Here is an 11,195-nt window from a genome sequence, read left to right as displayed (position 1 = left end):
CGCTCTTCAGAGGAAGATAACTTCATACAGAGACTACACTATGCAAGCCAAAATCTCCGGCTGACAACAAAAAACGGAATGGATACATAGTAAGCAAGAAAAAGTGACTTATAATAAAAATTTGAGTTACTAGCAATAGACCAAGATTTGACAGCTTATGTAATTGACATGCCTTTGATCTGATCTTTTCTCCTGCTACTAAACCCATCCAGTAATACATCATTTCAGATATTTTGCAATTCAATTATTTGAAGTTTTTACATTTGGTAAGAGTTTCCTTTTTCTTTTCTTTTCATTTTTGTTTTTTCCTTCCTTCCCTCCTTTCTTCTTCTTCTTTTTTTCTTGCTGAAATGTACCATATTTTTGCCTAATTTGACCATTCGTTCATTAAGTTCTTTGACATCGTTAAATTAGTTACTGTTAAGTCCTTGTCTGCTAATTCAAAATCTGGGTCATTTTTGACTCTGCTTCTATTGTCAGATTTATTCTTTTGATTATGGGTCATATTCTTCTGCTTCTTCATGTCAAATAATTAGTTTTTATTGCACGTTGGATATCGTGCAAAGAGGAACAGTGGAAACTGAAGTGGGGAATATGTTCCCCTAGCAAAGGCTCTGCTTGCTTCCAGCTAATGAGGCGTTGATATGGATTGAGGCTGGGTGGTCTCTAACGATTGCCATTCCCCTCCTGTGTCTGGAGAGTGGGGTCAGCCGTCAGGTGACTCCTTCCAAAAGCACTTTGAATTTGTTATACATCACATGGTCATGAGCTCTTTCTCTCTGTCCTAATCCAGCCCCCAGCCCCCTGCATCACGATGTGTTCAGTAAAAATCCCATCAAGTCATCATGCTTGCTCTGTGTTGTAGCTCCTTCTCATGCAGAGTCATTAAGAACACAGCCCTAGAGAATACTATGCTTAGTGAGATAAGCCAGACAGGGAAAGACAAATACCGTATGACATTACTTACATGTGGAATCTAAAAAAATAATGTGAATGAATGTATGTGCAAAACAGAAGCTGACTGACAGCCACAGAAAACAAACTTGTGGTTTCCAAACGGGAGAGGGAAGTGGGGAGGGACAAATTAGGGGTATGGGATTAACAGATACAAACTACTATATATAAAATAGGTAAGCCCAAATGTAAAATAGATAGCTAGTGGGAAGCAGCCACATAGCACAGGGAGATCAGCTCAGTGCTTTGTGTCTACCTAGAGGGGTGGGCTAGGGAGGGTGGGAGGGAGAGGCAAGAGGGAGGGGATATGGGGATATGTGTATATGTACAGCTGATTCATTTGTCATACAGCAGAAACTAACACACCATGGTAAAGCAATTATACTCCAATAAAGATGTTAAAATAAATAGGTAAGCAACAAGGATTTCTTGTATAGCACAGGGAACTATATCCATTATCTTATAATAACCTATAATGGAATATAACCTACAGAAGTACTGAATCACTGTGCTGTACAGCTGGCATTAACACAATATTGTAAACCAAGTACACTTCAATTAAAAAAAAAGAATTCAGGTACTTTCTCTCTGACCTGCAACATTCCATTGCTTCCTCAATGCACCTCCTAGGCTGTGCTGCCAGACCCGGCACATGCCCACAGGGATGAAATGGCTACTTGTCTCTGCCCATCAGAAGAAGGCTTTGGTCCTGTCTGGAAGTTAGTTTATTCTGTTTCTTCACATCCAGCGCTCATTTATATAAGATCTGAAAGCTTAACCTATGTTTTCTCAATGTTATAGCAAGACCTGTGATCTTTTTTTATTTTATACTGGAGTATAGTTGATAAACAATGTTGTGTTAGCTTCAGGTATACAGCAAAGTGATTCAGTTATACACAGACATATATCCACCCTTTTTTCAGATTCTTTCCCCATATAGGTCATTACAGAGTATTGAGCAGAGGTCCTTGTGCTATACAGTAGGTCCCTGTTGGTTATCTATTTTATATATAGTAGGGCCTGAATGAAAAATAGCTAAAATTGTATTCTCAGAAATTGTATCCCTTTGTCATCATGTATGTGATTAGCAGATTCTTGGTTGAATACATGACCAATATATATTAGATTTTCTGTTTCATCCATGTCTGGCACACCTGCTGCTTGCTTTACCAATGAATTCTGAGCCACTGTTGCATAACAGGACATGAGCGAATCAAAATCCTTTTCCACCAGCCATCTTCTGGTGACTGCTCCCAGGGCAATTTAGGTGACCAGAAAGACAGCCTTCTCCCATCGCCAGCAGCTCTCTGTGGGCCCAGGCAGTTCTAGGGCATGATGCTGACCCACAGCATGCCTGAAGCTGCAGAGCATGATGTGCATGTCCTCGGTAGCTGCTGAAATGGTGAGGTTATGCAACCTGGAAGTAAGGGGGAGTACACTCTGATCTAGGAAGACTGCAGGCAATCACAGCGAGCTGGGATGGACGTTTCCAAAGCATGGTTTTCTATGAAGCTTTGATAGACCTGCTGCAGTTCTGCATGAGTCCATCTGCTAAAACATGGGCAGTGGCCCATGGGGACCTGCCGGGGAGCAGAGGTGAGTGTGTTAGAGCCCTCCCCACACTGGTCTCCACCTTTCTTTCCCCGCTTTCTCTCTCTTCCATTGCTCCTTCCTAACAAAATGTCCCAGCTATTTTTTTTTTCCTGCAGCCCTGGTTTCTGAGGAAGCTGGGTTAAGACAACCTGAATCAGGCATCTTTAAGTCATGCAGTGGGAGGGAAGCAAGTAAAGACAAACTGCACTGCTCTAGATACAGGTGGCAAATGTCTGGTCAAATAAGTGAGGTACAGCTCACCTGCCAAGAGTTGTTTTAACGCATTTATATAGAGAGAGATCCTCCTATTTCTGGGAGCAGAAGCAAACCAACCATTTATAGACACCTACATCTGTAAGGTTCAGGAACATAACAGTGTGTGAAAATCTAAATATGATATTCCATCACGGAGTAGAATTGTTTCTCTTACTTAGATTCTTTTCTGATCCACTGGCTTTCTGGATTTCTACCTTCATTCATTGAAAAGTTAGCAAAAAAAGTGACAGGACAATATCCTAACGACTGGTTCCAGAAGAAAGGATCTGATGTCATTTGCAGCAACATGGATGGACCTAGAGATTGTCATACTAAGTGAAGTGAGTCAGACAGAGAAAGACAAGTACCATATGATATTGCTTATATGCGGAATCTAAAAAAAAAAAAAGAAAAGAAAAGATGCAAATGAACTTATTTCCAAAACAGAAAAAGACTCATAGACATAGAAAAGAAACTTATGGCTACCAAAGGGGAAAGGGGGTGGGGGGAGGGATAAATTAAAAGGTTGGGATTAACAGATACACACGACTATGTCTAAAATAGATAATGAACAAGTACCTACTGTATAGCACAGGGAACTCTACTCAGTATTTTGTAATAACCTATAAGGGAAGAGAATCTGAATACATAGATATATGTATAACTGAATTGTGGGTGTGTACACCTGAAGGTAGCATGATATCGTAAATCAACTCTGCTTCAATTTTAAAAAATATAAAAAAGAAAAGGCTCTGAATCATGAAACTGCCATTGAGGAACTGTACTACCACACGACTTGTATAATCTTCTGAGGCTCAATTTCCTCATCAGATAAAATAAGGACCAAACAAAACAAGCATGTGAGTGCACCTACTGCCCTACACACCCGCCTCCACATAGCAGGTGCTCAGCAATGACAACAGTCTGAATCTCTGTGTTTATTTCAACCAAACTGCTTTGCTCTATGTCGCTTTTAGAAGAAAGTCCTATTCCACCTCTGGATGCTAATTGCCTTTTCCAATCCCGCATCTCATTAAGCTCTGTATATCTTCATTTCCAGTGCCAGTCGTAATCGAGTGTTCAGTCATTGTTATAGTCACTATCCTGACAACATTTATTAAAATGAAGCAATTAACTATTGTCTTCAATGGAGTTTAGAGGTAAGGCTCATTAGACGGAAGCTCGTTACAATTAACTTAAATGATGAATGCAAAATTATTTTATCCCAGCTCTGTGCTGAAAATTCATTCCACTGGATTTCGCAAGAGTTGGCTTTCCTTCCTCATATCAGAGCAAAACTGGTTTGAAACATTTTAGTGAAAAACCATATTCATTAAAAGGATGCTGTTTAAAAATGTAAAGCCCCAAATTGGTTCACAGGGGGTTCTGTATTGTTAACACCCGAACCCCAGCGTATCTTACTTCATTGATGCTACATCCTCAGACTCTGGGGATCCCGAGTGGAGGTACAGAAGAAAACAGGCCCAGCTTTCAATGGCCCAACTATTTATTTGCATTCAGCTGCACAGCACATGAGTCTCCTTTCACGCAGAGTGGTAAGGATGACGCTGCAGAAAAGAGGTCCCGCTTCCCATCGATTTGCTTCAGGAAAGCTGGGGCTCTCAGTGTTAAGTGACTCTCTACTGGATTAATCAGTTATTATAGAAAATCGCAGCTCCCCTGGCTCTCTTGCCAGAGTCCAGGCATTAGACAGAATATCTAGACAATTTTATTCTTTTTCCAACAGTCTTGTGAAAAGGAAATAGAAGTAAAGAGGAATTCCATCAGGCAGCATCCAAACTCTCTTCCCCATCACAAAGCAGCAGACGCAAAATTATTGCAAAGGCACCTTTTCCAAGAGGCAGAGTGTGCTTTGGAGTCAGATAGAACTGAGTGTCACTCCTGGCTGGATGGTTACCTGCGTAATCTTCCAGACACTCGTAGCTTCACAAAATCTCACCCTGTGGTCTGAAAATGGAAATAATGTTTAATCTTTCCAACTGTGGGGATAAATGAGACAATGAATGAAAACCCTTAGCCCAATCTCGCAATCTCTGGCACACAGGCAAGTAATACACAATGGATAAATGTTTCTTTTGCCCTTGGCTTCTGTGGGTGGTGTCAAGCATTTGTTACGGTTTAAAAGATACAATATGGATGTTGAAACCCTATACATGCCCACACGCACGCACGTGTGAATAGTGTGTACAACTTTCACGATTGTCTCTCTCGTCTGATGACCGTGTACCCCAGCTTTTGATTCATGCAATAAGGCCTCCTCGGTGTGGTCTCTGAAATCTCTCCAATAATCAGATGGCAAATTAAAATATGTAATAGAAGAGTCCTCTCAGTGACCGCGATCTAATTGTGACCTAAGGGAAAGAATCTAAGAAAAAAGAACAAGGAAATGGAAGAAAGCTTGCTTTACAACAACAAAGGGGAACATGAAACAGGCTGGGGAAACATTTGGGAAGTGGGGGGAAAATGTATCAGGTAACAGAAAGCCTGCTACAGAGTGGCTTCAAATAACCTGGTTTGGTATTTTTTCACATTAAAAACATCTACCGTTCAATAGTCTAGGGTTTTGAATGGAGTCGTTCAACAGTGCTATTAGGGTCTCAGAATCTTTGTATCTTTTTGTTCTGCCGTTATTAACTGCTTGTCTTTTTTTTTTTTTTAACTTTTCCTCTACCCTCTTTTTAAAAATTTATTTATTTATTTATTTATTCAAGATCCACAAAATGGATGATAATCCCAAACATCATAGGGTGACTGTTATTTGGCTCTCTCTTTCTCTTGCTATATATATATATATATATATGACAAACGCCCACACTGTAGGAATCTGTGGATACAGGGAGTGGTTGGCTCCTTGCCACGATGGCAGTGGAACCTGGAAAGTCTCAACCTGGTGGTTACAGCCCAGGGCCACACCGGCCACATCAGCCAGGCAACAGCTCTGCAGAGGCAGATTCATGTTCTTGGCATTTTGCTCAGGCAACTTGGAGGATCTAGTTGAGGAGAGGGAGTGAAGGGAAGACTGAGGAACATGTCGCTGTGCAAAGCCTAAGGGTTAAAGGACTGTGAGTGTGCAGTGATTCGACAGCAAAACTGAGGAACTGAATGACTGAAATGAGTACCACTGGACTATGGACCTGAAACCTTCATCAATTATCAACTGAGGGTCGCCATGAAAGAGAGCCACTAACTGAACTTGGAGAAGCAACATCCTCAAAACATGGGGCCTGGAAGAAGGAAGCACATCCAGGATGTTGGAATAAGGAGCCCTGAAAATCCATTCCTCCATAAAAGAAGCAAGACCACTGCAACAACTGTCAAAATAAACATTTAAAAACTCTAAATTTTCAAAAACTCTGACGACTGCCTTGCAACAATGCAAGGAGAGTTTATTCAAGAAAAATGATGGCATCTGAACAAGAATGGTGAGCGCTGTGTTTTCACTTGCACTGTCCCACCCACCTCTCACCAACCTGCAATCACTGGAACTGCAGAAACCCACAGCTCCTCAAGAAGCATGGTTTTCCAAGAATTGTCATTACTTGACCTGACTGGCAGCTCCCTGAATATGCCCGTGAGGGGGACTTGTTTAATTTGACCTGACTCAGAGCTCACTCAGTACAAACAGTGCTTTCCTTGGGGATGTTTGTTGAAAAAAATTACCAGAAACTGTTTTAACATCGAAGCTGCAGAGGCAGAGATAACAGAACAAGAGGCTGATCAAAAACGGAAGGAAAGCTTCAGAGTGAGACATCCTTGGTAGGCTTTAAAAAGCTCCAACACACCCTGGGGATCTAGAAGGCCACACACATGCCCAGGAACTGTCTGAGAGACTCTGGTCTCTCACTGATGGCTGACCTGGAGGGTACGTTCCAGGAGGAAGTGAAGGCTAAGGCAGAGCTGCACAGGTCTGGCTGCTGAGGGTCTTGAGGCAAAGACCCTCAAGGGAGGGGAGACCATGTGGGTTCAAGGAGCTCAGGGATATGTCGATATTTAAGGAAACCTCTGCCAGTCATTAGCTGACCACCACATTAGCTGCAGAGACTTCAGTGGCCACATAGACTTGATAGAATTAGCTCAAGAAAAGTCACTAAACAAACAAATGGCAACAGCAGCAGCAAACAATAAACAAGGACCTCATATTTTCCACATGAGGAAAATACGATTTCCAGAGTTACCCCATTACAATACTTAAATTGGTCAGCAGTCAACAAAAAATGAGAGAGGGGGAAAAACACAAGGAAGTATGGTCCATACGCAGGAAAAGAAGCAGTCAACAGAAACTGTCCCAAGGAAGCAAGGACATTGGGCTTCTTGAACAACAAACTTAAATGACTTATTTTAAATATGTTCAAAGAAGTAAAGGAAATCATATCTAAAGAACTAAAGAAAAGTATGACAATAATAACTCGCCAAATAATTACATATAGATATATTTCCAAATAGAAATTCTAGAATAGAGAAGGCACAATAACAACAATGAAAAAGTTACTACAGAGGCTTAATAGTATACGCTGTTGGTGGCAATGGAAAACAGTGCAGCTGCTTTTGAAAACAGTCTGGCAGTTCCTCAAAATGTTAAACATAGAGTTACCACATGACCCAACAATTCCACTACTAGGTATATACCTGTTTTGGCTGCTGTAACAAACTACCACACACTTAATGGCATAAAACAGTGCAAACGTGTTATCCATCAGTACTGTAAGTTAGAAGCCCAGCACAGGTCTCAGTGGGCTAAAATCTCTGCTCCTTTGGAGGCTCAAATGGAGAGTCCATTTCCTTGCCTTTTCTGCCCACATTCTTGGGCTCTTGACACTTTTCCTTCACCCTCAAAACCAGACACAGCAGATACATCCTTCTCACTTCATATCACTCTGGCCTCCTGTTCTCCCTCTTTCTTCCACTGCCAGGGACTCGTGATTACATTGCACCTGTGCAGACAACCCAGGAGAATTCCACTATCTTAGGATCAGCTGATTGGCAACCTAATTTCCCTTTCCCATGTAGCAAAATATATTCATAGATTCTGGAGATTAGAACATGGACATTTTTGGTGGGCTGCGTTCTTCTGCCTTCCACAGTACCCAAGAGAATTGGAACCACGTAGTCACACAAAAATCTGTACAAGAATGTTCATAGCAGAATTAATCATAATAGCCAAAAATTGGAAACAACCCAAATGTCCATCAACTAATGAGTGGAAAAACAAAATGTGGACTATTATTCAGATATAGAAAGGAATTAAGTACTTATAGGTGCTACAGCATGAATATATCTTGGAAACATTATCCTGCATAAGAGAAGTCAGTCACAAAAGGTCACATATTATATAACTCCATTCATATGAATTGTTTGGAATAGACAAATCCTCTGAAAGAGGAAGTGTGGTAGTTGTTGCCAGGTATCAAGAGAAAGGCAGCACAGTGGTTAATGAGTATGGGGTTTCTTTTTTGAACTGATGAAAATGTTCTGAAATTAGATAGTGATGATGGTTGCACCTCTCCGTGAATACACTAAAAGGTACTGAATTCTACTTTTTAAAAGAATAAGTTTTATCATTATGTTAATTGTATCTCAATAAAGCTAATATTTATTTATTTATTGTATTTTATTTTTGGCTGTGTCTGGTCTTGGTTGTGGCGCAAGGGCTCCTCACTGCAGTGGGCTGGCTTCTCTCTAGTTGTGGTGCACAGGCTCAGTAGTTGTGACTCACGGGCTCTAGAGCACAGGCTCAGTAGTTGCAGCATGCAGGCTTAGTTGCCCTGTGGCTTGTGGGATCTTAGTTCCCCAGCCAGGGATCAAACCCACGTCCCCTGCATTGTAAGGTGGATTTTTAACCACTGGACCACCAGGGAAGTCCCAATAAAGCTAATACTTAAAAATATGAAATCTTTGAGAGAACTCACAGACTAGAGTAAATTCTGACTGAGTACCCCAGACAGATTCTTGCAAAATAGCCGAAAAGGCTCATTAAGCATTTGCTTTGCACACGTTCATTGTGATTTGTCATTTGTGATTTTCTTCTCATGCTCAAGGCCACATTGCATAGAGTTCAAGAGCACAAATTGGTGTTTTTTTGTTTTGTTTTGTTTTGTTTAAGTCAAGCAAGCCTTGGTTTAAATCCTAACTCAGCTACTACTAACTCAGTAACTCTGAGTTACTTTACTGAGTTACTTTAAAATAACTCAAGTCATTTTACTCTCATGTTTTTTTCCTCATTGTGAGATTTAAATAACTGTAAAACCTCCTCCATGAAGCTGCTATTTGGAGTAGGTATAAAAATATATATTTAGAATGGATGTTCTCAATGGAGGTGACATTGTCCCCAAGAAGATTAGTTCTTGCAAGGACAACAAAAATCTCAGGTCTTACAATGGTTTTTGCTCCTCTGAAACTTAACCACACCTGACAAAATTTTATTCCTTAGTAAGGCCATGAGGATGGAGAGGGAAATTAGGAAAAAATATGTCCAAAAAGCCTCCCTGGGGGGATGATTTTTTTTAAAAAAAAGGTTGAAAAACACCTTTACAGCTTTTATCTCACTATCTGACTGGCTCAAAAGAGACTCTGAAAAATCACAAGTATGTTTCCTTAGAATGGAGTCTTCTTCCCCATTCTTAGGCTGGAACAAATTGCTACACATCCAAAGTTACAGGCTGCCGGAGCCACTTGGAGAATAAAGGGGTGTCTGTCAGTGGCCGGAATCCTATATTTCCAAGGGAAGTGCCATTTGACTTGAAATATAGAAAAAGAAACAGAGCAAATCTATCCAATGTGTCTGACTCTCCTAGTTTTCCACCACAACAGTGAGCCTGTGGATTCTTCTGCTGCAAGACTGACTGTGCTGTATTTGTGGAACCTACACCTGCTTGACCTGACCAAGATTAGAGGAGTGATTGCAGACAGAACAGGGTTCCACTTCATCACAGCGAGAGGCTGGATTCCAGGTGGAGGCAAGCAGGCTGGGTGCCCTGATTTCCCCCTGGTGTCCTCAGTAGACCCCTCCTACTGCCTCTGTCCAGGGTCCTGAAGCCCTGCCTTTCTCTCACCACCCTCACTTAGCTCCCACTCCCAACTCAGCAAAGTGTGTCCTAAAGGCTGTGACCTCTTAAGATGGAAAGTATGCAGCAAACATAAAGTTAATTATTTTAACAGGAATTGGATTGTGCCTAGCAGGCATTCACCTGTGCAAATCTCAATCTACAGATGCTTTTAGAGTCAAAATCTTTACTATCCATCGATCATTTCACTCCTTTAACGACTTACCTCCAAGAATCCTGGAGATTTGTTTTTTAAAAAATGAGTGCAGTAAAAGATGCATCCTTTACTGGTGTAGTGTTTTATTCAACAAATATTTCTCAAGTCTTAGCTGTGTGCAGGCATCGTCCTAGGCTCTAGGGTTACAGAAATTACAGACTTTATGGGACTAACATTCTAGCATGTGTGTGTGGAGGGGAAGAGGGGGTCCTAATGGATGAATAAATAAATATCACTGTATCATGAGGTTGTGACAAACACTGTGAAGAAAAATAAAACTACTTAAGGCAGAGGAGAATGACTCTGGGTTCTGTTTGTCTGAGATGTTCACAGAAGGTATCTCTAAAAGGTAACATTTGAGCAGGGACCTGAAAGCAACAAGGGGAATATTTAAGGAACTGGCGTTCCAAGAAGAGAGAAGTAGGTGTAAAAGCCCCACACCAAAATGGGGGCAAAATATGCCTGGTATTTCTGAAGAAATTCTCAGAGGCCAGTGTGTGGCTACAGCTCAATGTGTGTGCAAATCAACACGCACACACAACACATGCCCATAATTTCAGCTGATATGAAAGTACCACTGATAGTGTTTTGTTGCACTGAATAGAGTCTATTACTTGGTTTCATTTCAACTCTCCAATTCCTTTTCGTGTCTCAAATAGGGATTATCCCAGACCACTGTAAGAACTCTTTATTCACAGATTGGAGGCAATATGAAAATTCAATGCCAGGTGGTATGTATGCCTGTAATTTTCATCTATCCACTCATAACATATATACTCACCCACTTTTAAAAATCCTGAATTTGTTTTGGGAAATCTCTCTCCCCTGGTTCAATTATTTAGTCATAGAATTTATGATTTTTTTTCCATTAGCCTCCTGTTTCCCCATCTCACAACAGAGAATCTGACGAGTAATACTTATGTGTGAGTACATATATATGCCCTAGTTATTTGTGTCCCTTCAGGAAAGTGATGGAATATTTTCTGAGATGATAACAGTGAAATGTGTCAATTAGAGTGTATATCAAGTGCACAGCACTTTACCAGTTGTTTTTAATCTGTTACTTTATTAATTATGATAACAATTCAAATCCTAGGCAGACATTTTTTTTTTTT

The sequence above is a fragment of the Lipotes vexillifer genome, unplaced genomic scaffold (assembly GCF_000442215.2).
Source record: "Lipotes vexillifer unplaced genomic scaffold, Lipotes_vexillifer_v1.1 scaffold472, whole genome shotgun sequence".
NCBI classification, from domain to species: Eukaryota; Metazoa; Chordata; class Mammalia; order Artiodactyla; family Lipotidae; genus Lipotes; species Lipotes vexillifer.
This window is presented reverse-complemented; position numbering follows the sequence as displayed.